The 23,671-nt window shown below is 48.2% G+C and overlaps 1 protein-coding gene across 1 annotated transcript in view; it reads left to right on the plus strand.

The window, feature by feature from the left end:
- Window positions 1–23,671, plus strand: part of HEATR1 (HEAT repeat containing 1) — a 290,453-nt gene that overhangs the window by 198,649 nt on the left and 68,133 nt on the right. The window lies entirely within an intron of this gene.

Below are 23,671 nucleotides of genomic sequence, written 5' to 3' on the forward strand. Positions count from 1 at the left end.
TGAATGTCAGATCTCCGTCGGCAGCGCCGACACCGGACTGGATGGAGATGTGGAATGTCTTGAGTGCTAGTGTAAATTTATTACACAAGAGATTAGACAAGGCTGAGGCTAGGGAACAGTCAGGTAGTCAGACCATGCCTGTCCCTGTGTCACCGGGACCTTCCGGGTCTCAGAAGCGCACATTGTCCCAAATAATGGACACAGATACCGACACGGATTCAGACTCCAGTGTCGACTATGAGGAGGCAAAATTACAGCCAAAAGTGGCTAAGGGCATTCGATATATGATTATTGCAATAAAAGATGTTTTGCATATCACAGAGGAACCCCCTGTCCCTGACAAGAGGGTTCACATGTATAAAGAGAAAAAGCCTGAGGTCACTTTTCCATCCCTTATGAGCTGTGCGGAAAGGCTTGGGAATCTCCAGACAAGAAGCTGCAGATTCCCAAAAGGATTCTTATGGCGTATACTTTCCCGCAAACGGATAGGATACGATGGGAGTCTTCTCCTAAGGTGGACAAGGCTTTAACACGTTTATCAAAGAAGATAGCGCTGCCATCCCAAGATACGGCTACCCTCAAGGATGCTGCTAATCGCAGACAGGAGGTTACCATGAAGTCCATTTACACACATTCAGGTACAATTCTTAGACCGGCAATGGCGTCGGCCTGGGTTTGTAGTGCTGTCGCAGCATGGACAGACTCCTTATCTACGGAAATTGAGACCCTAGATAAGGATACCATTTTAATGACCCTAGGGCATATAAAAGATGCTGCGTTATATATGAGGGATGCTGAAAGAGACATTTGTTTGCTAAGTTCCAGAATAAACGCTATGTCTATTTCTGCTATGCGAGTCTAATGGACCCGACAGTGGACGGGTGATGCCGACTCAGAGAGGCATATGGAGTCTTTGCCTTACAAAGGTGAGGAGTTATTTGTAGAAGGCCTCTCGAAGCTCGTCTCCACAGCTACGGCAGGTAAATCGAATTTTTTGCCTTATGTTCCCTCACAGCCTAAGAAAGCGCCTCATTATCAAATGCAGTCCTTTCGTTCGAATAAAAGCAAAAGAGTACGAGGATCGTCCTTTCTTGCCAGAGGTAAGGGCAGAGGAAAAAAGCTGCACACAGCTAGTTCCCAGGAACAGAAGTCCTCCCCTGCCTCTGCAAAATCCACCGCATGACGCAGGGGCTTCCCTGGGGGAGTCCGCTCAAGTGGGGGCACGTCTTCGACTTTTCAGCCACATCTGGGTTCATTCACAGGTGGATCCCTGGGCTCTACCTGCGGCTCCCTCAGAGAGGGAGTTAGTGTTGAATGCAATACAAAAATTGTATCTTCAACAGGTAGTGGTCAAGGTTCCTCTACTGCAGCAAGGAAAGGGTTATTACTCAACCCTGTTTGTGGTTCCGAAACCGGACGGTTCGGTCAGACCCATTTTAAGTTTGAAATCCCTGAACTATACTTGAAAAGGTTCAAATTCAAGATGGAATCGCTCAGGGCGGTTATCGCCAGCCTGGAAGGGGGGGATTTTATGGTTTCCCTGGACATAAAGGATGCATACCTTCATGTTCCAATATTTCCTCCTCATCAGGCGTACCTGAAATTTGCTGTACAAGATTGTCATTACCAATTTCAGACGTTGCCGTTTGGGCTTTCAACGGCCCCGAGGATTTTCACCAAGGTAATGGCGGAAATGATGGTGCTCCTGCGCAAGCGAGGGGTCACAATTATCCCATACTTGGACGATCTCCTCATAAAAGCGAGATCTCGGGAGAAGTTACTGGACAGCGTGTCTCTGTCTTTAAAGGTGTTACAGCAACACGGCTGGATTCTCAATATCCCGAAGTCACAGTTGGTTCCTACGACGCGTCTGACATTCTTGGGCTTGATTCTGGACACAGACCAGAAGAAGGTTTTTCTTCCAATGGAAAAAGCTCAGGAACTCATGACTCTGGTCAGGAACCTATTGAAGCCAAAACAGGTGTCAGTGCATCACTGCACTCGAGTCCTGGGGAAAATGGTGGCATCGTACGAAGCCATTCCCTTCGGCAGGTTCCATGCGAGGACCTTCCAAAGGGACCTACTGGACAAGTGGTCCGGGTCACATCTACAAATGCATCAGAGGATCACCCTGTCCCCCAGAGCAAGGGTGTCTCTCCAGTGGTGGCTGCAGAGTGCTCACCTCCTAGAGGGTCGCAGGTTCGGCATTCAGGACTGGATCCTGGTGACCACAGACGCGAGTCTCCGAGGTTGGGGAGCAGTCACACGGAAGAAATTTCCAAGGTCTTTGGTCGAGTCTAGAGACTTGTCTCCACATCAACATCCTGGAGTTGAGGGCCATATACAACGCCCTACGTCAAGCGGAGGCATTACTTCGCGACAAACCAGTTCTGATTCAGTCGGACAATGTCACCGCAGTAGCTCATGTAAACCGCCAAGGCGGCACAAGGAGCAGGGTAGCAATGGCGGAAGCCACCAGGATTCTTCGCTGGGCGAAAATCATGTAAGCGCACTGTCAGCAGTGTTCATTCCGGGAGTGGACAACTGGGAAGCAGACTTCCTCAGCAGACACGACTTGCATCCGGGAGAGTGGGGACTTCATCAGGAAGTCTTCGCGCAGGTCGGTGGGAACTGCCCCAGATAGACATGATGGCGTCCCGTCTCAACACAAAGTTAAAAAGATATTGCGCCAGGTCAAGAGATCCTCAAGCGATAGCTGTGGACGCCCTGGTGACACCGTGGGTGTTTCGGTCGGTCTATGTGTTTCCTCCTCTTCCTCTTATACCCAAGGTGTTGAGAATAATAAGACAAAGAAGAGCGAGAACAATCCTCATTGTTCCAGATTGGTCACGAAGGACTTGGTATCCGGATCTACAGGAATTGCTCACAGAAGATCCGTGGCCTCTTCCTCTAAGACAGGACCTGCTGCAGCAGGGGCCCTGTCTGTTCCAAGACTTACCGCGGCTGCGTTTGACGGCATGGCGGTTGAACGCCGGATCCTAGCGGAAAAAGGTATTCCGGATGAGGTCATTCCTACGCTAATAAAGGCTAGGAAGGACGTGACATCAAAACATTATCACCGAATATGGAGAAAATATGTTTCTTGGTGTGAGGCCAGGAATGCTCCTACGGAGGAATTCCATCTGGGTTGTCTCCTTCACTTCCTGCAAACTGGAGTGAATTTGGGCCTAAAATTAGGCTCCATAAAAGTTCAGATTTCGGCCTTATCCATTTTCTTTCAAAAGGAATTGGCCTCTCTACCTGAAGTACAGACTTTTGTAAAGGGAGTACTGCATATTCAGCCTCCTTTTGTACCTCCGGTGGCGCCTTGGGACCTTAACGTGGTGTTTAAGTTTCCTTAAGTCACATTGGTTTGAACCACTCAAAACGGTGGAGTTAAAATATCTCACTTGGAAGGTGGTCATGTTGTTAGCCTTGGCTTCGGCTAGGCGAGTTTCGGAATTGGCGGCTTTATCACATAAAAGCCCCTATCTGGTTTTCCATATGGATAGAGCGGAATTGCGGACCCGTCCTCAATTCCTACTTAAGGTGGTCTCATCCTTTCATATGAACCAACCTATTGTCGTGCCTATGGCTACTCGTGACTTGGAGGATTCCGAGTCCCTTGATGTGGTCAGGGCTTTGAAAATTTACGTGGCCAGAACGGCTAGGATCAGAAACACAGAAGCACTGTTTGTCCTGTATGCAGCCAACAAGGTTGGCGGCCCTGCTTCAAAGCAGACTATTGCTTGCTGGATCTGTAATCCAGCAAGCGCATTCTACGGCAGGATTGCCGTTACCAAAATCGGTTAAGGCCCATTCCACTAGGAAGGTGGGCTCGTCTTGGGCGGCTGCCCGAGGGGTCTCGGCACTACAGCTGTGCCGAGCTGCTACTTGGTCGGGGTCAAACAGCTTTGCAAAGTTTTATAAGTTTGATACCCTGGCTGAGGAGGACCTCATGTTTGCTCAATTGGTGCTGCAGAGTCATCCGCACTCTCCCGCCCGTTTGGGAGCTTTGGTATAATCCCCATGGTCCTTACGGAGTCCCCAGCATCCTCTAGGACGTTAGAGAAAATACGATTTTAAACCTACCGGTAAATCTTTTTCTCGTAGTCCGTAGAGGATGCTGGGCGCCCGTCCCAAGTGCGGACTACTTCTGCAAGACTTGTATATAGTTATTGCTTAAATAAGTGTTATGATATAGTTTCTCTATCGTCCTAAGTGGATGCTGGGGTTCCTGAAAGGACCATGGGGAATAGCGGCTCCGCAGGAGACAGGGCACAAAAGTAAAGCTTTTACAGGTCAGGTGGTGTGTACTGGCTCCTCCCCCTATGACCCTCCTCCAGACTCCAGTTAGATTTTTGTGCCCGGCCGAGAAGGGTGCAATTCTAGGTGGCTCTCATAAAGAGCTGCTTAGAGAGTTTAGCTTAGGTTTTTTATTTTACAGTGATTCCTGCTGGCAACAGGATCACTGCAACGAGGGACAGAGGGGAGAAGAAGTGAACTCACCTGCGTGCAGGATGGATTGGCTTCTTGGCTACTGGACATGAAGCTCCAGAGGGACGATCACAGGTACAGCCTGGATGGTCACCGGAGCCACGCCGCCGGCCCCCTCACAGATGCTGAAGCAAGAAGAGGTCCAGAATCGGCGGCTGAAGACTCCTGCAGTCTTCTTAAGGTAGCGCACAGCACTGCAGCTGTGCGCCATTTTCCTCTCAGCACACTTCACACGGCAGTCACTGAGGGTGCAGGGCGCTGGGAGGGGGGCGCCCTGGGAGGCAAATGAAAACCTTTAAAAAGGCTAAAAATACCTCACATATAGCCCCAGAGGCTATATGGAGATATTTACCCCTGCCTAAATGTACTAAATAGCGGGAGACGAGCCCGCCGAAAAAGGGGCGGGGCCTATCTCCTCAGCACACGGCGCCATTTTCTGTCACAGCTCCGCTGGTCAGGAAGGCTCCCAGGTCTCTCCCCTGCACTGCACTACAGAAACAGGGTATAACAGAGAGGGGGGGCAAAATAAATGGCAATATATATTAATATAAAAGCAGCTATAAGGGAGCACTTAATCATAAGGCTATCCCTGTCATATATAGCGCTTTTTGGTGTGTGCTGGCAGACTCTCCCTCTGTCTCCCCAAAGGGCTAGTGGGTCCTGTCTTCGTATAGAGCATTCCCTGTGTGTCTGCTGTGTGTCGGTACGTGTGTGTCGACATGTATGAGGACGTTATTGGTGTGGAGGCGGAGCAATTGCCAAATATGAGGATGTCACCTCCTAGGGGGTCGACACCAGAATGGATGCCTTTATTTGTGGAATTACGGGATAGCGTCAACTCGCTTAAGCAGTCGTTTGCCGACATGAGGCGGCCGGACACTCAATTAGTGCCTGTCCAGGCGCCTCAAACACCGTCAGGGGCTGTAAAACGCCCCTTGCCTCAGTCGGTCGACACAGACCCAGACACAGGCACTGATTCCGGTGGTGAAGGTGACGAATCAACCGTATTTTCCAGTAGGGCCACACGTTATATGATTTTGGCAATAAAGGAGATGTTACATTTAGCTGATACTACAGGTACCACTAAACAGGGTATTATGTGGGGTGTGAAAAAACTACCAGTAGTTTTTACCGAATCAGAAGAATTAAATGACGTGTGTGATGAAGCGTGGGGTGCCCCGATAAAAAACTGCTAATTTCAAAGAAGTTATTGGCTTTATACCCTTTCCCGCCAGAGGTTAGGGAGCGCTGGGAAACACCTCCTAGGGTGGACAAAGCGCTAACACGCTTATCAAAACAAGTGGCGTTACCCTCTCCTGAGACGGCCGCACTTAAAGATCCATCAGATAGGAGGATGGAAAATATCCAAAAAGGTATATACACACATGCAGGTGTTATACTACGACCAGCTATTGCGACTGCCTGGATGTGCAGTGCTGGGGTAGTTTGGTCAGAGTCCCTGATCGAAAATATTGATACCCTGGACAGGGACAATATTTTACTGTCGTTAGAACAAATAAAGGATGCATTTCTTTATATGCGTGATGCACAGGGAGATATCTGCACACTGGCATCACGGGTAAGTGCTATGTCCATTTCGGCCAGAAGAGCTTTATGGACACGACAGTGGACAGGCGATGCGTAGAGGAGTTATTTGGGGTCGGTCTATCGGATTTGGTGGCCACGGCTACGGCCGGGAAATCCACCTTTCTACCTCAAGTCACTCCCCAACAGAAAAAGGCACCGACCTTTCAACCGCAGCCCTTTCGTTCCTTTAAAAATAAGAGAGCAAAGGGCTATTCATATCTGCCACGAGGCAGAGGACGAGGGAAGAGACAGCAACAGGCAGCTCCTTCCCAGGAACAGAAGCCCTCCCCGGCTTCTACAAAAGCCTCAGCATGACGCTGGGGCTTCGCAAGCGGACTCGGGGGCGGTAGGCGGTCGTCTCAAGAATTACAGCGCGCAGTGGGCTCACTCGCAGGTAAATCCCTGGATCCTGCAGATAATATCTCAGGGGTACAGGTTGAAATTAGAGACAGAGCCACCTCGCCGTTTCCTGAAGTCTGCTTTACCAACGTCCCCCTCAGAAAGGGAGACGGTTTTGGAAGCCATTCACAAGCTGTATTCTCAGCAGGTGATAGTCAAGGTACCTCTTCTACAACAAGGGAAGGGGTATTATTCCACTCTTTTTGTGGTACCGAAGCCGGATGGCTCGGTAAGGCCTATTCTAAATCTGAAGTCCTTGAACCTGTACATAAAGAAGTTCAAGTTCAAGATGGAGTCACTCAGAGCAGTGATAGCGAACCTGGAAGAAGGGGACTTTATGGTATCCTTGGACATCAAGGATGCGTATCTCCACGTTCCAATTACCCCTCACACCAGGGGTACCTCAGGTTCGTTGTACAAAACTGTCACTATCAGTTTCAGACGCTGCCGTTTGGTTTGTCCACGGCACCTCGGGTCTTTACAAAGGTAATGGCCGAGATAATATTTCTTCTTCGAAGAAAAGGCGTATTAATTATCCCATACTTGGACGATCTCCTAATAAGGGCAAGGTCCAGAGAACAGCTAGAGATGGGTTTAGCACTATCTCAAGAGGTGCTAAAGCAGCACGGATGGATTCTGAATATTCCAAAATCCCAATTAATGCCGACAACTCGTCTGCTGTTCCTGGGGATGATTCTGGACACAGTTCAGAAAAAGGTTTTTCTTCCCGAAGAAAAAGCCAAGGAGTTATCTGACCTGGTCAGGAACCTCCTAAAACCAGGAAAGGTGTCTGTACATCAATGCACAAGAGTCCTGGGAAAAAATGGTAGCTTCTTACGAAGCAATCCCTTTCGGCAGATTCCATGCAAAGGGATCTGTTGGACAAATGGTCAGGGTCGCATCTTCAGATGCACCTGCGGATAACCCTGTCGCCGAGGACAAGGGTATCCCTTCTGTGGTGGTTGCAGGAGGCTCATCTATTGGAGGGCCGCAGATTCGGCATGCAGGATTGGATCCTGGTGACCACGGATGCCAGCCTGAGAGGCTGGGGAGCAGTCACACAGGGAAGAAATTTCCAGGGAGTGTGGTCGAGCCTGAAAAAGTCTCTTCACATAAGCATTCTGGAACTAAGAGCAATCTACAATGCTCTAAGCCAGGCGGAACCTCTGCTTCAAGGAAGACCGGTGTTGATCCAGTCGGACAACATCACGGCAGTCGCCCATGTAAACAGACAGGGCGGCACAAGAAGCAGGAGGGCAATGGCAGAAGCTGCCAGGATCCTTCGCTGGGCGGAGAATCACGTGATAGCACTGTCAGCAGTATTCATCCCGGGCGTGGACAACTGGGAAGCAGACTTCCTCAGCAGACACGACCTTCACCCGGGAGAGTGGGGACTTCATCCAGAAGTTTTCCACATGCTATTAAACCGTTGGGTAAAACCAATGGTGGACATGATGGCGTCTCGCCTCAACAAAACACTGGACAGATATTGCGCCAGGTCAAGAGATCCGCAGGCAATAGCTGTGGACGCGCTGGTAACACCTTGGGTGTACCAGTCGGTATATGTGTTTCCTCCTCTGCCTCTCATACCAAAGGTATTGAGGATTATACGGCAAAGAGGAGTAAGACTAGTGGCTCCGGATTGGCCAAGAAGGACTTGGTACCCGGAACTTCAAGAGATGGTCACGGACGATCCGTGGCCTCTACTTCTGAGAAGGGACCTGCTTCAGCAGGGTCCTTGTCTTTTTCAAGACTTACCGCGGCTGCGTTTGACGGCATGGCGTTTGAATGCCAGATCCTAAAAGGAAAAGGCATTCCGGAAGAAGTCATTCCTACCTTGATAAAGGCAAGGAAGGAAGTCACCGCGAAGCATTATCGCCGTATTTGGCGAAAATATGTTGCGTGGTGCGAGCAGCGGAGTGCTCCGATGGAGGAATTTCAACTGGGTCGTTTTCCTACATTTCCTGCAATCAGGATTGTCTATGGGTCTCAAATTGGGATCTATTAAGGTTCAAATTTCGGCCATATCAATATTCTTCCAAAAAGAATTGGCCTCAGTCCCTGAGGTCCAGATTTTTATCAAAGGAGTACTGCATATACAGCCTCCTGTGGTGCCTAAGGTGGCACCGTGGGATCTAAATGTAGTTTTAGATTTCCTCAAATCCAATAGGTTTGAACCACTAAAGAATGTGGATTTGAAATATCTCACATGGAAAGTGACTATGTTACTGGCCCTGGCTTCGGCCGGGAGAGTATCTGAACTGGCGGCTTTGTTTTATAAAAGCCCTTATTTAATTTTCCATTCGACATAGGGCAGAGCGGCGGACGCGTCCGCATTTTCTCCCTAAGGTGGTATCAGCGTTTCACCTGAACCAGCCTATTGTAGTGCCTGCGGCTACAGACGACTTGAAGGACTCCAAGTTGTTGGACGTTGTCAGAGCCTTAAAAATATACATTTAAAGGACGGCTGGAGTCAGAAAATCTGACTCGCTGTTTATACTGTATGCACCCAACAAGTTGGGTGCACCTGCTTCTAAGCAGTCGATTGCTCGTTGGATTTGTAACAAAATTCAACTTGTACATTCTGTGGCAGGCCTGCCACAGCCTAAATCTGTTAAGGCCCATTCCGCAAGGAAGGTGGGATCATCTTGGGCGCCTGCCCGAGGGGTCTCGGCATTACAACTCTGCCGAGCAGCTACGTGGTCAGGGGAGAACACGTTTGTAAATTTTTACAAATTTGATACCCTGGCAAAGGAGGACCTGGAGTTCTCTCATTCGGTGCTGCAGAGTCATCCGCACTCTCCCGCCCGTTTGGGAGCTTTGGTATAATCCCCATGGTCCTTTCAGGAACCCCAGCATCCACTTAGGACGATAGAGAAAATAAGAATTTACTTACCGATAATTCTATTTCTCGGAGTCCGTAGTGGATGCTGGGCGCCCATCCCAAGTGCGGATTATCTGCAATACTTGTACATAGTTATTGTTAACTAATTCGGGTTATTGTTTAGGAAGCCATCTTTCAGAGGCTCCTCTGTTATCATACTGTTAACTGGGTTTAGATCACAAGTTGTACGGTGTGATTGGTGTGGCTGGTATGAGTCTTACCCGGGATTCAAAATCCTCCCTTATTGTGTACGCTCGTCCGGGCACAGTACCTAACTGGAGTCTGGAGGAGGGTCATAGGGGGAGGAGCCAGTACACACCACCTGACCTGTAAAAGCTTTACTTTTGTGCCCTGTCTCCTGCGGAGCCGCTATTCCCCATGGTCCTTTCAGGAACCCCAGCATCCACTACGGACTCCGAGAAATAGAATTATCGGTAAGTAAATTCTTATTTTCATCGGTTTTGGACCGAAACTATGTTGTTTTTCATACTGTTAACTGGTTAGTTTAACACAAGTTATACGGTGTGATTGGTGTGGCTGGTATGAATCTTGCCCTTGGATTAACTAAAATCCTTTCCTCGTACTGTCCATCTACTCTGGGCACAGTTTCTCTAACTGAGGTCTGGAGGAGGGGCATAGAGGGAGGAGCCAGTGCACACCCAGAGTTAAAGTCTTTCTTAAAGTGCCCATGTCTCCTGCGGAGCCTGTCTATCCCCATGGTCCTTACGGAGTCCCAGCATCCTCTACGTACTACGAGAAAAAGATTTACCGGTTGGTTTAAATTTTCTCTGAAGCAGGCTGTGGGACACTGGTTCATGGGATTGCAGGTTGGGCTGGAGGTTGGCACTTAAAGTACTGATACTTTAATTGTGAGCTCCTCCTCTCTGCAACCCCATCAAGCCAGTACTTCTTTAAAAAAGTCAGGAGTAGGGGGCCTGGCCACAGCGGCAAGGACGTGGTTCTGGTGAGGTCCCCGGTCCCTCATCCTGATCACCTGTCCTGAGTCTACTTACCCGGTGCCCTGTGCTTGCCCCGGCTGCTTGTACACCTAGTGCACAAGTGGAAACCCCATCGTCGTGTCGTGTCTTCTGCCTGCTGCATCTAGCTGCAGCCTACCTCACTGGGTGATGTCACGCTGTGCCAGAGCTCCGCCCCCAATGTGGTCTGTCACCTGGCTGCGCATCCCAGTCAGTGCTGGAAAGAGCCACTCCCGGTGAGCTGTCACCATTGCCCTGCTCCCTCTGCTGTCTGCACTTCCTCTCCTTGGCACCTGGCAGTGGGTGTGGCTTCTTCCTTGCACGACGGCTATCTTTTCTAGTTCCCTCCCTTACCTCTGTGACTACTTGAGAAGCTGCTCTTTAACTCCCCCCAAGTTCCTTTATTAGTACATATATGGTCAGGAAAGGGGTGAAGATCTCTACTTTTCTGGACTTCACAATGGAGGTTCAAAGGATAGTTCACAATTCCTTCCTATCAAGCATAGACCCCGAGACTTGTACCTGTTGTATTCTGTTATTTCCGTCCAAGCTCTGGGTGATAACGAGTCTAAACTCTTCACCACTCCATGTGAAGCGGCTGCATGGTTGGATCGCTATGCCTCGGGTGGCTGGCAAATAGCTCTTGATTGAGTTCCTTGTCATTTTTTAGCTATTTTTCATGTTTTGTTTTTTTGCAGAGGTTGGTACTGTAATTGCTGTCTCTTAATTTGTTCTGTATATATATTTGCTATTTCTTATTTCTATTCTGTGGTTATTGTGCTGATCACATGTGACTGGCGAGCTCCCTTGCAATGGTGGTTTCTGCCGTTTTTTGCCCTAACCTTAGATGCTCTAAATGAGTGTAGAGACCTTAGATGTCTACACTCATTTATAGGCCTCCCATGAGGGGGAATCTGCTTCAGTCACTGTGTCATTAGATGTGACAAAATCCTTTGGTTCTGTGGAATGGCCATACTTGTGGGAGGTCATGTGATTTATGCGAATAGAACCTGTTTTTCTGAAATGGATGCAGCTTCTCCTACTGTATGTTATAGACCTAGTACCAGGATTGCTGTCGACAGTTTTGCATCTTCCTCGTTTGTTCCACATTGTACCAGGCAGGGTTGTCCTCTATTTCCTGCTTTGTTTGCCCTGGTGATAGAGCCACTGGCAAGTATTTTTAGGGCACACCCTGATATTTTGGGATGTCAATTTGGGAATAAAATTGATACAGTTGCTTATGTTGCCAATTAACTCTTTTCAGGGATTATAGGGTGGCCATGCCAGCGGTTCTACGGGTCATTGAGAAGTGTAATGGGTCTCACTACCAATTGGGGTCAATCATCTATAATGCCTCTGCAAGGACTTCCTCTAGCTCTTCTGGAGTTGGCTCTGCCTTTGTATTGGGTTTCCAACTTTAAATATTTGGTAGTTTGGATTTCTAATAATTCGGAGGAGTAGATCACTCTGAATTTGACAGTGTTATTGTTCTATTTGTGAGATGAGATCACTACCTGGAGTAAGCTGTAGGTTCACTCATTAGAATGGTGGTTCGCTTAAATTTCTTTGTTTTTCGCAGCAGTCCCCAGTGTACATTCTGTCCCCCTTATTTCATAAATTGAATAGTATGCTTTAGTATGAGCGAGTAAGAGGCTTCGGATTCTATTAAATGTACTCACCAGGTGCAGGGTGGATGGCAGTCTGGTGCCTCCGCACTTCATGTTATATTACTGTCCTGCTGTTGACTTCTTGCCTGCTCTCTTAGTCTTGCGGTCGACTCCAGGATACACTCCCTTGAAAGCTTTGTTAGGTGGTACGTTTTCAAGTTGTAGCCCTCCACTACTCATTCAAGCAGTTAAGATTTGTTGTGTGGTGCATGTGTTACTCCGGCTCACTGACCTTGACACTGACACGCCTCTGTGGCGATCTTGTTGGCCTTCTGAATTAGATGATCTTTCAGTGAGACAGGTTTGGGATACAAGGGGTGTTGGTGCGGTTGGGCAACTATGGGGGTCATTCCGAGTTGATCGCTAGCTGCCGTTGTTCGCAGCGCAGCGTTCAGGCTAAAAATCTGCATTTCTGCACATGCTCCGCAATGCGCACGTGCAACGTACGGGTACAAAGGCATTTGTGGTTTAGCACAGGTTCTGGCGAAGTTTTCAGTCGCTCTGACGGCCGCAAGAAGATTGACAGGAAGGGGGCGTTTCTGGGTGTCAACTTACCGTTTTCAGGGAGTGTTTGCAAAAACGCAGGCGTGGCAGGAAAAACGCAGGCGTGGCTGGGCATTCGCTGGGTTGGTGTATGACGTCAAATCCGGACACGAATAGGCTGAAGTGATCGCAAGCGCTGAGTAGGTTCAGAGCTACTCAGAAACTGCACAAACTGTTTTTGCAGAGCTCGGCTGCACACGCATTCGCACTTCTGCTAATCTAAAATACACTCCCCAGTGGGCGGCGGCATAGCGTTTGCACGGCTGCTAAAACTAGCTAGCGAGCGATCAACTCGGAATGACCCCCTATATTCGGATGGCGTTCTGAAATCTTTTATACAAATGAGGGAAGCATTTGGTTTGCTGGCCACCTGTTTTATAGATTCTTGCAACTTGGACACATTCTTAATACGCAATTTCTGGACAACCCCCCGATTATTACCCCCTCCCCTGTGCAACAGTTTGTTCTAAATTTGGGTTCATTGAAATCTGTATCCCTTTCATACTCCTTTTTATTGTCTTTCCATTATATTGATGCTTTGCCTGCATTGCTTTGTGGTTAGGAAGATATGGTGTGGACCCTTTGTGATGAGGAATGGGAAGCAGCCCTGGAATATCTCTGTAGGACCACATCTATCAAATTCCAACATATCCAGTTATTTCTTTTGCACAGAATGTACTTAACTCCTATTCGCATGGTTCGCTTTGTAGGCCAGCTTTCCTACCATTGTTCCAAGTGTAGTACTACCCAAAGGGACCTTCTGGCATCTACTCTTGGAGTGTTCTGTGGTTCATTTATTCTGGTCTCAGGTGAAATCTGTGATGTCTAATTATGAATTGGACCGAGGATTATGAATTGGACCGAGTGTTCAATATGCTGCTAATTTATGTGCGCTGGCTATAGTTTGTCCGGCCGTTCATGTATGGCTTCCTCTAGCCCAGACTGTGTGTTGCCTTGCTTTTACTTATTTGTACTGTTTGTCTGCCATTGGTTGCTGAATAAAAATACATTTATTAAAATAAAAAAAAAAAAGGTCAGGAGTAGCAGTGAAACTGTTAACACAATCCAACAAGCTAGTAGCAAAAAGACGGTCAAAAGCCAAAACTTTGCACAACTGAGCGAGAGTGAGGAAATGCGGTGTCTCACAGCCTGCTTCAGAGAAAAGGATCCAACGGTAAGTGACCAAAAATCCTTTTTTTTTCATTCAGCCTAGCTGGACACTGAGACTATGGGTTATAGTGATCAGGAGCACTGCGGGCACCAAGGAGGGCTGGTGGGATACTGGACCATGGGCTGTTCAAAAGCACCCTTAAGGGGATGGAAGGCTCAGGCTGCCTGAACGGGGAACTGTACGCCTAAAATGGGCATTGCTGAAAGCAAAAAAATGAACTGTAAAAACGAGTAAACTTGTGGACAGAGGACCTGGTAGCTGCACGACAGACCTGTTCTGCCGAAGCACCGTGTCACACTGCCCAGGTAGATGCCACCGCCCTAGTGAAATGTGCTGACAGCCTGTCTGGTGCCGGTTGCCCCACACTAGAATAGGCTCAAGTGATAACAGAGCGGATCCAATGCGGAATGATCTGCTTTGTAGCCGGCAAACCACGAAAAGCTCTAACTACGTCCTGTAGAGCCTCCTGGTCCTGGGAAGTCGCCAAAGGAGGAAAATCTGGTAAGACAATTCCATGGTTCAAGCCGAAAGTTATTTCGACTTTTAACTTAAATGTAGGAACCATGTGGAGAACCGCTATTTCTTTTTCATCCACTAGGGGTCACTGGAGTACTCTTGGGATATGGACGGCTTAGCAGAAACAAAGGCACTGAATATTTAAATTTAGAACTCTCCACCCCTCCATATCCCAGAGTACCTCAGTGTACGACCTCAGTGTTTTTCCCGTGCTCACAGCAATAACAATGCTTGTGGGGACTTCCCACACTTGGTGGAAGATTTTATTAATTTTTCATTTTTACTTTTTAATTTTTACACTTAGCACATCCCTTCCCAGTTTCTGGAAAAACATGGGTCCGGGATGGTGCCGCTGCAAGGCAGCGCATGGCGTGTCGGTCCTCACAAAGAGCACCTTCACAGCCACAGGCAGCCCACTGTCTCCTGCAACAGCTGGACGGAGCTTACAGATAGAAGCCCCGTCGCAGCCATGACCGGAAAGCGTCGCAGACCTTCCTACAAAAGGTATGCTGGGGAAACGGGGCGGTCAGCGCAGGCTGCCGCCCCGCTGTGTGGGGTCCGTGGGTAAAGCCGACCGCTCACTACCGTGATAGCCGCCCCAGCCGCCCCAGTGCCCCGTCTGCCGCTCCGACGCCCCACGCTCCGTCCCCCCGCCAGGCGCTCCGTCCCCCCGCCAGGCGCTCCGTCCTCCCGCCAGGCGCGCCGCCCGCCACAACCGTCAGCGGTGCTCACACAGGGAGACACGCCGCACACAGGGAGACCCGCCGCAGCTTCGCTCCGTCAGCGGTGCTCTCAGAGACAGACCCGCGCAGCTTGCCTAGCGACGCCGCGCTCCGGCCAGCCGACCTCTGCTGCTCTGGACTATGGTCCCTCGCCTCCCTGCAATGAGCTTTCCGGCTCCCCGCTGAGACACAGCGCTACAGGGAGTACAGGGAAGGGGGGGGGAGTGGGGGACCTGGCTGATTACTGCGTGGCTGCAGCTGCCAGATGCTGCAAGGGGAAAATCAATATCTATAGAAGATATTAATATTAACAGGCTGCCATATCTATAGAAGATATTAATACATAATTAACTGCAGGCAGAGCTTATATTAAATGTGACCTGCCTGTGATTGTATTGTAACCTGCATGTGTCAGTGTATACTAGACTGTGATTATCAGTGTATACTAGACTGTGATTATCAGTGGCAGCAGGTATTGTAACTTCTCCTGTGAGTTTCAGTGTAAGCATGGCATGGGGGCCATTTTAATCATGTTTCCTGTTTCTTCCAGTGGTAATTCCAGAACATTCCTGCCCTACATCTCTACGCCACCGGAGGCGCAGGGGTGTTAGTGGGAATTTTGGTTCAGGTTTCACATAGGCCCATGTAAACTGTATTTAGCCATAAATATATATATATATATATATATATATATATATATATATTACGCACCTTAAGTAAACATTTTACTGAGTCGTGCAAGTGTCTGTCCGTTGGCTATTGTGGTGTCTGTCTGTATAAGGGGTAAGGCTCCAACACAGACTAAATATAAGGTTTACTACAATGTCTGTACATAAATCTACCACAGATTCAGTTGGTTTGTAGGTTTCCACTCCGGAAGCCGGGTCAGTCCCAGATCCTATGTTAAGCATTGGCAATTCAAATTAACTCCGCTCGACAGGAGCGGTAAGATCGTAGTCTCGGAAGTTACTCCGCCAGCTCTAACGAAGGAGTCTCAGTCTTTCCAATGGTCCAATTTCCCTTTGGGTACCAGGGTGTTAATTTAACTGGTCTTATAATTTAATGCAGTCTGACAATTATATGTCAAACCTCACAGTGATACCTACGAGTGAGAAGGGTACATTAGACCAGCAGTCAGATAGTGCGGGGTTTTGACAACCATACATTGCTAATAACCAGTGAGTCAGTGTCTCAATTTCTACAGAGACTAAGTAGACTCTAACATCTAATCCGTCGAATTTAATAAACAACAGATCTTCAATGAGTTATTATTTAGAATATCTGACTAACATTTATCTCTATTTACCCGTTTCCACATCTAAATGGGACAATCCGCCATTGGTGAATTCGTCTGTGACAAACATTATAAAGACCCAAGATACATTTGGGTCACTAGACGCTCTATGTATGGAAACAATGACGATCACTGTTAATGAGAAGCTGCAGAGTATCTCTGTGAAGCTTCTGCTGACGCCTGTTACCTTGATTCTCGCTTTTCATCGTCGCTAGTTTCAGCACAACAAGGCCAGAAGTTGTTTGGTCCTAAATTTGATATTCAGGCCATTGCCGCCTCCGGTATCAAAACGGAAATACTTTGGTCCGACGTTTAATCCCTTTAGACTTCAGTCTTTTCAAGGCTGTGGTACAAAAACAGTCACGACTTGTAACGCCAGGGTGCTAAAGTCAACAAGCCAGTGGCTTGACGGCCTCTTAGGCCATTTCGATTTTCCAATTGTGGAAGCGCGCCTTTACACGTTACATTGGCCGGGTTTCCAGACATCCACTCATGGATGTATCCGCTATTTACAGTTTAAAAGACAAGACTGCCTCTGTCGGACGAAATTAGGCGTTTTGGCAGGTTGCCATTCAGTCTCTGCTGGTTTCAGCTGTTTTTATTTCCAGGCCTGGTACACCAACAGAGTCAGGGTTACTTATTCCCCTCTGTTTGGGGTAACGAAGCCGGAGGGCTCCGTCGCAGTCTCAATCAGCAAGTCACTTATTACAGTTTGAGAATGGATTTTCTGCGGTTAGTATTTGCATATTTGGAGCCACAAGATTGCATGATTGCGCTTGATCTTCACAATGCGTATTTACCCATTCCGGTTTGGTCACCGCATCACAGGTTCTTGCGTTTTGCAATACGCCACAACCATTAACCATTTCAGGTTCTACCGTTTGGCCTCTTGTCAACGCCTCGGGTATTCACCAAAGTGATGTTGGTGATGATAGCTCATCTCAGAGCTCTGGCGGTGACAATCGTTCCATACTTAGACGATCTGCTCATAAGAACTCTGTCTCAACAGAGGTTCCTCTTACTTGCGCTACTAACGTACACCACGGTGGCAGGTCAAGTTCAAAAACAATCGCATCTAATTCCGTCTGAACGACTTCAATTCCTAGGTATGATTATAAATACGGTAAATCAAAGATATTTACCTACTACACCAGAAAGAACAAATATACCATCTAGTACAATTAGTGCAAAAGCCACGCACACTAGCGGTACATTGGTGTATTCGCCTATTAGGAACAATGATGTGTTTTCAAAGCGCTTTAGTTCGCCGGGTTTCACTCGCGTTTCCCACAGGGGGGCGAGGGTGTATATACTCTGGACGAGAGTCTCAGAGGTTGAGGAGTTGTAGTTAAAAAGGTCAGCGACAGGGGTTCTAAAACGGATCACGACAGATTGCTGTCTATAAATGTCCTGGAACTCCGTGCAATTTACAATGCACTACATGCTTCGCTTTCAGTCTGTCCAAGTGCAGTCAGACAACGCAACGGGAGTTGCATACACAACGACCAGGGAGGACCGAGAAGCCGCATGGCAATGCGGGAGGTAGCTCGAATCCTCAATTGCCCAGAACACCATTAGGTGATGTTGTCGACGGGGTTCATTCCGGGAGTGGCATCTGTTAGACAGATGATCTCACCCGTCGGGATTTTCATCCAGAAAACTGGGCATTAAATCCAGAGGTGTTTCACATGTGGATCCACAGGTGGGGTTACCCTCAGGTGTACATGATGGCATCTCGCCACAATTACAAACGCTCAGTATGTGTACAGAACGACAGATCACAAGGGCAGTGGCGGTGGACGCTCTCACATTCGTGTGGTCATACAGCCTCGTGTATCTGGCTCCACCGTTTTCCGCTGCTCTCTCCGTTGCTAAAACGGATCATAAGACAGTTCGTCACAGTCATACTAGTGATATCTCATGGGTTTCGGAGAGCTTGCTTCTCGAATCTCCAAGGAATACTCGCACACGATCTTTGCCCGCTCATAATACGTCCAACCTGTTACAACAGGGACCGTTCTTTTACCCCTATTTACCTATGTACCGCGGCTGCGGTTGACGGGGTGGTGGTTCAGACCGCCCTCTTAAGAAAAGACATAGGGCATTACAGTATCGGTTATACCAACCATGTTACGAGCTAGAAAGCCGCTTACGGCAGCTCATTATTACAAAATTTGGTGTGCCTATATAGGTGGGTGTGAAGCTCGGAAGTTTCCGACATCTTTCAAGTTACCCGTATTCTGTTCTTTTACAGACGGGGTGGGATGGAGAACTGCGTTTATCTACACTGAGGGTGCAGGTATCTGTGTGGTCAATTTATTTTCAAAGACGTTTGACTCTATTGCGCCGGTACACGCCTTTCTACAAGGTGTCATCAGAGTGCAGCCTCCATTTATCCCACCTACAGCGCCAGGCGACTTGAACCTGGGTTCAGATTTCTTACAGTTTTCATATTTTGAACCCTTACAACAAATGGGGATTAAGTTTCTCACTTGGAAAACGTTTTTTTCTTCTAGCCTTAGCTTCGGCAAGGGTTTTGTTTTCACATTTGGGTGCCTTGTATTCTAAGCCACCGTATTTGGGTTTCCTCATGACAGAGCGGAACTTCGGACGAATTCCGATTTCTTATTTTTCACATCAATAAACCAATAGTGTTTCCTGTGTTGACAGCACATTCTAGAATTCTGAATGTGGTACGCGCATTACGCGTTTATATGTCCCGAACGTCTACAGTTCGTAAGACGGAAACGTTGTTTGTTCTCTATGATGCTGCCAACTGGGGTTAGCCAGTTTCTCAGCAGACATTATCCAGTTGGATAAAACTGACTACAAGTCAGGCTTGCCTTAAGGCTAAGTTACAGTCGCCTACGTCAGTAATAGCTCATCACACAGGTTCTGTGGGAATGTCATGACCAGCTGGTCGTGGAGCTTCTACGACGCGGCTACATAGTCTTCAGTGCACACGTTTGTGCGCGTTTACACGTTTGCGGCATCAGCATCTAGCTTTGGCCGCCTACTGTTACAGGTGTCAAACAGCTCTCCCGCCCACGAGGGAAGCTTTGGTACGTCCCAAGAGTACTCCAGTGACCCCTAGTGGATGAAAAAGAAAGTAGGATTTTGGTACTTACCAGGTAAATCCTTTTCTTTGAATCCATAGGGGGCACTGGACGCCCACCCAGAGCAGTTTTACCTGGGTTGTATTAAGCTCAGAGGAGCTTATGGTAACACATTTTCACCTATTGGTTCAAATTATAAAGGTCTATCGGTTATGGTGTCAACTGTTTAGTTGACAGTAACGTTATGTGTCAACTTTGTGGTTGTCCGTTATGTTATAGGAATTCTCCATTGTCAACCTCTCTATAGTTCCTGTTCGCTCAGTAAAAAACACTGAGGTCGTACACTGAGGTACTCTGGGATATGGAGGGGTGGAGAGTTCTAAATTTAAATATTCAGTGCCTTTGTTTCTGCTAAGCCGTCCATATCCCAAGAGTACTCCAGTGCCCCCTATGGATTCAAAGAAAAGGATTTACCTGGTAAGTACCAAAATCCTACTATCGACATGGACGATGAGAAAAGGCAGCTTGCAAGACAAAGTGGAAAATTCTACCTGAGACCTGTCAGCATTTTGAGAATGTCTGCGTACAATGACCTGCGTGGCCAGTCTGGAGCCACTAGGATTACAGACACCAGTTGATCCTTTATGTGCTTGATTACCTGAGGCAACATTGGGGTCGAAGGAAACAGATAAGCTGCCCTTAGAAGCTAAACCCCTGCCAGGGAAGAAGCCGCCTTAGGCAGACTGACCTCTAGTGGAGGCTCCACCCTGAAAGGAGGATCAAAAAACACAGAAATGCGGGCCCCGCTGTTTGTGGGATGTCACTGGAAGAAAAGTGGTTTTCCCAGTGGTAGTCTGGGCAATAATGGTATCCAGTTCTTGCCCAAAAAGTACATCCCTGCCTTTGGAAAAAGACGCCCTGCTGGCGTTGAAACGCGTTAGGATACAGGTGTTCATCATTGCTAACATCACTTGGAGTCTGATTCAGCCTGAGCCCGTGCAGGAGATCAGCTTTTTTCATCATTGCTGCCACCACGGTATACCATTGACCACTGACCAGCCGCCGCTTGAGTGTCGATCTGTCCTCCATACACACCGGCAACTGCAGGGAGGCTCCATCGGAGCTGCCCGTGGGAGCACAGGTCAGCCGCCTTCTGTTGAGAGCCTGCACACCGTGCCACGCAAGGTAACATCTAGCCGTCCGGATATTGCAGCCGCTTGTCAGCTTTACACAGCCGCATTTCATCCAGTCCGGCGGTCACATCAGGCACGGCTCTCCATTCCCCGTGCAGGGGCTAGCGGCTGACCTCATTAATACCGCTCCGGGCTTTCCCTCCTGTCACCAAGGCAGCGGCTCGTGGTTCACCATACGGTGCATTCGCTCACAGTATCATTCATGTGAGCGTCAATTCATTGTTGCAAGGGTCCTTTTCACTCCAGGACCATTGGAATGAATCTTTAGTTACCTATTCTCAGGACTGTTCGGGACTCATATGGACCAAGTGAGTTACATGTATGCAAACACAGACTTTTTATTTTACTCTTAACAGTTATCAATCACTGCTGTTATTATATTTAAAACGACACCCTTGGGGTCATAAGTTTTGGAATAATAAGAATTTGCATTCCAGTTATAAGAATAGCAATAAGTATATAGACACAGAGATAAGGTATTTTTATGTCAAATTGTGAATTGTACTCCCGGGAGATTTGTTGTAATTATTATTACATTTTATGTATCAAAATAAATGTTTCTTACATTTGATTGTTGAGCGCAACTTGGTATATTTTTCTACATAAGTGTGTTTTAGGGGATTGGAATTCCCTTCCCAAGCTGCTGCTGACAATCATTTATACATCACCACTCACTGAGCGCTCAGCTTATTCTTTCTTTAGCATTTTGAGAATGTCTGCGTACAATGACCTGCGTGGCCAGTCTGGAGCCACTAGGATTACAGACACCAGTTGATCCTTTATGTGCTTGATTACCTGAGGCAACATTGGGGTCGAAGGAAACAGATAAGCTGCCCTTAGAAGCTAAACCCCTGCCAGGGAATAAGCCGCCTTAAGCAGACTGACCTCTAGTGGAGGCTCCACCCTGAAAGGAGGATCAAAAAACACAGAAATGCGGGCCCCGCTGTTTGTGGGATGTCACTGGAAGAAAAGTGGTTTTCCCAGTGGTAGCCTGGGCAATAATGGTATCCAGTTCTTGGCCAAAAAGTACATCCCCGCCAAATGGAATAGATTCCAAGAATTTTTTTTAATTACTAAGCTGCATTCCAAGCGCTGAGCCAAAGGGCTCTACGAGCCGAGACGACCGTAGCTGAAACCCTGGAAGCCACCTGAACACAGACTTGCCACGGCGCCACGCACGCGCGCGCGCGCACACACACACACACACACACACACACACACACACACACACACACACACCTGAACCATGAAGATGTTCCTCCAATTCCAGTAGAGAGAGTCCCTGGACGAATCGCTGTAAAGGCCCTCAACAAGTTAGTGACCCAATTCTCCATATCTTGAGCCACCAATGCTGAGGATAGTAAATGTCGGTTAACGACCCCAGAGACTTTAAAAATGGACTTGAGACAACCTTCTAATTTTGGCCAAGGCCGTTTTCCAGTGAGATGAGCAATAGAGATGTCCCCGGCACAGGCGCTATGTTCCCGTATACTACTGTATCGCCGGAGAGGAAGGGGACAATGGGAGACTGCACATGGGCCCATCCTCTTCAAGCATCGGTGAGAAAGACTTTCGGTTCTCACCTTCCAGGATGATGTTAGTCTCTGTAAATTCACCGTCCTCCTCTAAATCCAAAACTTCCAGCGCGTCCTGGAAGGAGGAAGGCGGTTATGTGCCGCGCTCAGCTGAGGACCCTCGAGAAAGCGGCCCAGATAAGAGGAAACTTTTTCAAACTCTGACTCCTTTGCGCTCCCTGGTACGTAGCCAGGGTGGATCAGACACTGATTGAGCAGTTGCCCTATTAGGAGCAGGCGGCTTGAAACCACGCAGAGAGGAAACAGGTGCAACAACTGACCTAGCCTGATCTTCACGCTGAAGCGCTACAAGCTTCACCAAGTTAGAGACAGACTGACCGAAAGTATGTGCCCACACTGATTCCGCAAGGGTAGACTTAGTGGCTTCAGACACCTGCGCAACACGACCTTGCCTGACAGTCCACACACAACCTCTCAGAGTTCACCTGTCCACACTGTAATTTAAGATTACACTGGGCATAGGAAAATCAATACAAAGCCATAGTAGCGCTCTAAGGGTGGAATTCAAATGTTTGAAAAGTCGGTTGGGTGTCTGTTTTTTCCTATCTAATAGACAGGAAAAAACAAACACCCAACCGACTTTTCAAACATTTGAATCTCACCCTAGGTTTGGCTTTATCCGTCATAGTACCTACACGATCACGCTATGTATAGCGGAGGCAAGGAATACAAATTCTTAGACACAGTGAGGGGTATTCAATTGTTTGAAAAGTCAGTTGGGTGTCTGTTTTTTACTATCTAATAGACAGGAAAAAACAGACACCAAACCGACTTTTCAAACAACTGAATTCCACCCAGTGCATATTGTCACAGGTCACTGAGCAACTAAACAATTCTTTAGAACAGCAGAGGCAATAATAGATAGAAAATAAAAATACTCAGCCTTTCTAAGGCTAACAGTATGCCGACTGTCGGGATCCCGGCGCACAGTATACCGGCGCCGGAATCCCGACAGCCGGCATAACGACACTTTTTCTCCCTCGTGGGGGTCCACGACCTCCCTGGAGGGAGAATAAAATAGCGTGGCGCGCGTAGCACGCCACCGTGCCCGCAGCGTGGTGAGCGCAGCGAGCCCGCAAGGGGCTCATTTGCGCTCGCCACGCTGTCTGTATGCCGGTATGCTGGTCGCCGGGAGCCCGGTTGCCGGCATACCATACTACACCCGCACCAGCCATGATCATAGCCTGCCTGCCGGGTCCAGATGGGTTAGTTTCACTTTTTCCTTCTGAGTGCTGCGCAGCAGCAATGATTGTACCACTCTAGTATAAAGAGCAGGGTTGACCAGCAGCTGTAGGCTCCGCCCCCCGACCCTGTGGTCCCCTACCAGGGGAAGCACTTAGATTGCCTCAATTGCTGGGCCGTCTGTCTTTTCCGTACTGTAATTAGGGAGCCGCCCAGGAAAAAAACAAGCAAGAAACCCTCACATAAAGTGCACTACTCCTTGAGTCACCTTATAAGTATTGGCTTGATGGGGTTGCAGAGGGGAGGAGTTTAGCATTAAAGTTACAGTAGTTTAAGTGAACAACTCCGGTCCAACCTGCAATCCCATAGTCCAGTGTCCCACAGCCTT

Source organism: Pseudophryne corroboree, chromosome 4, assembly GCF_028390025.1.
Source record: "Pseudophryne corroboree isolate aPseCor3 chromosome 4, aPseCor3.hap2, whole genome shotgun sequence".
Classification (NCBI taxonomy): Eukaryota; Metazoa; Chordata; class Amphibia; order Anura; family Myobatrachidae; genus Pseudophryne; species Pseudophryne corroboree.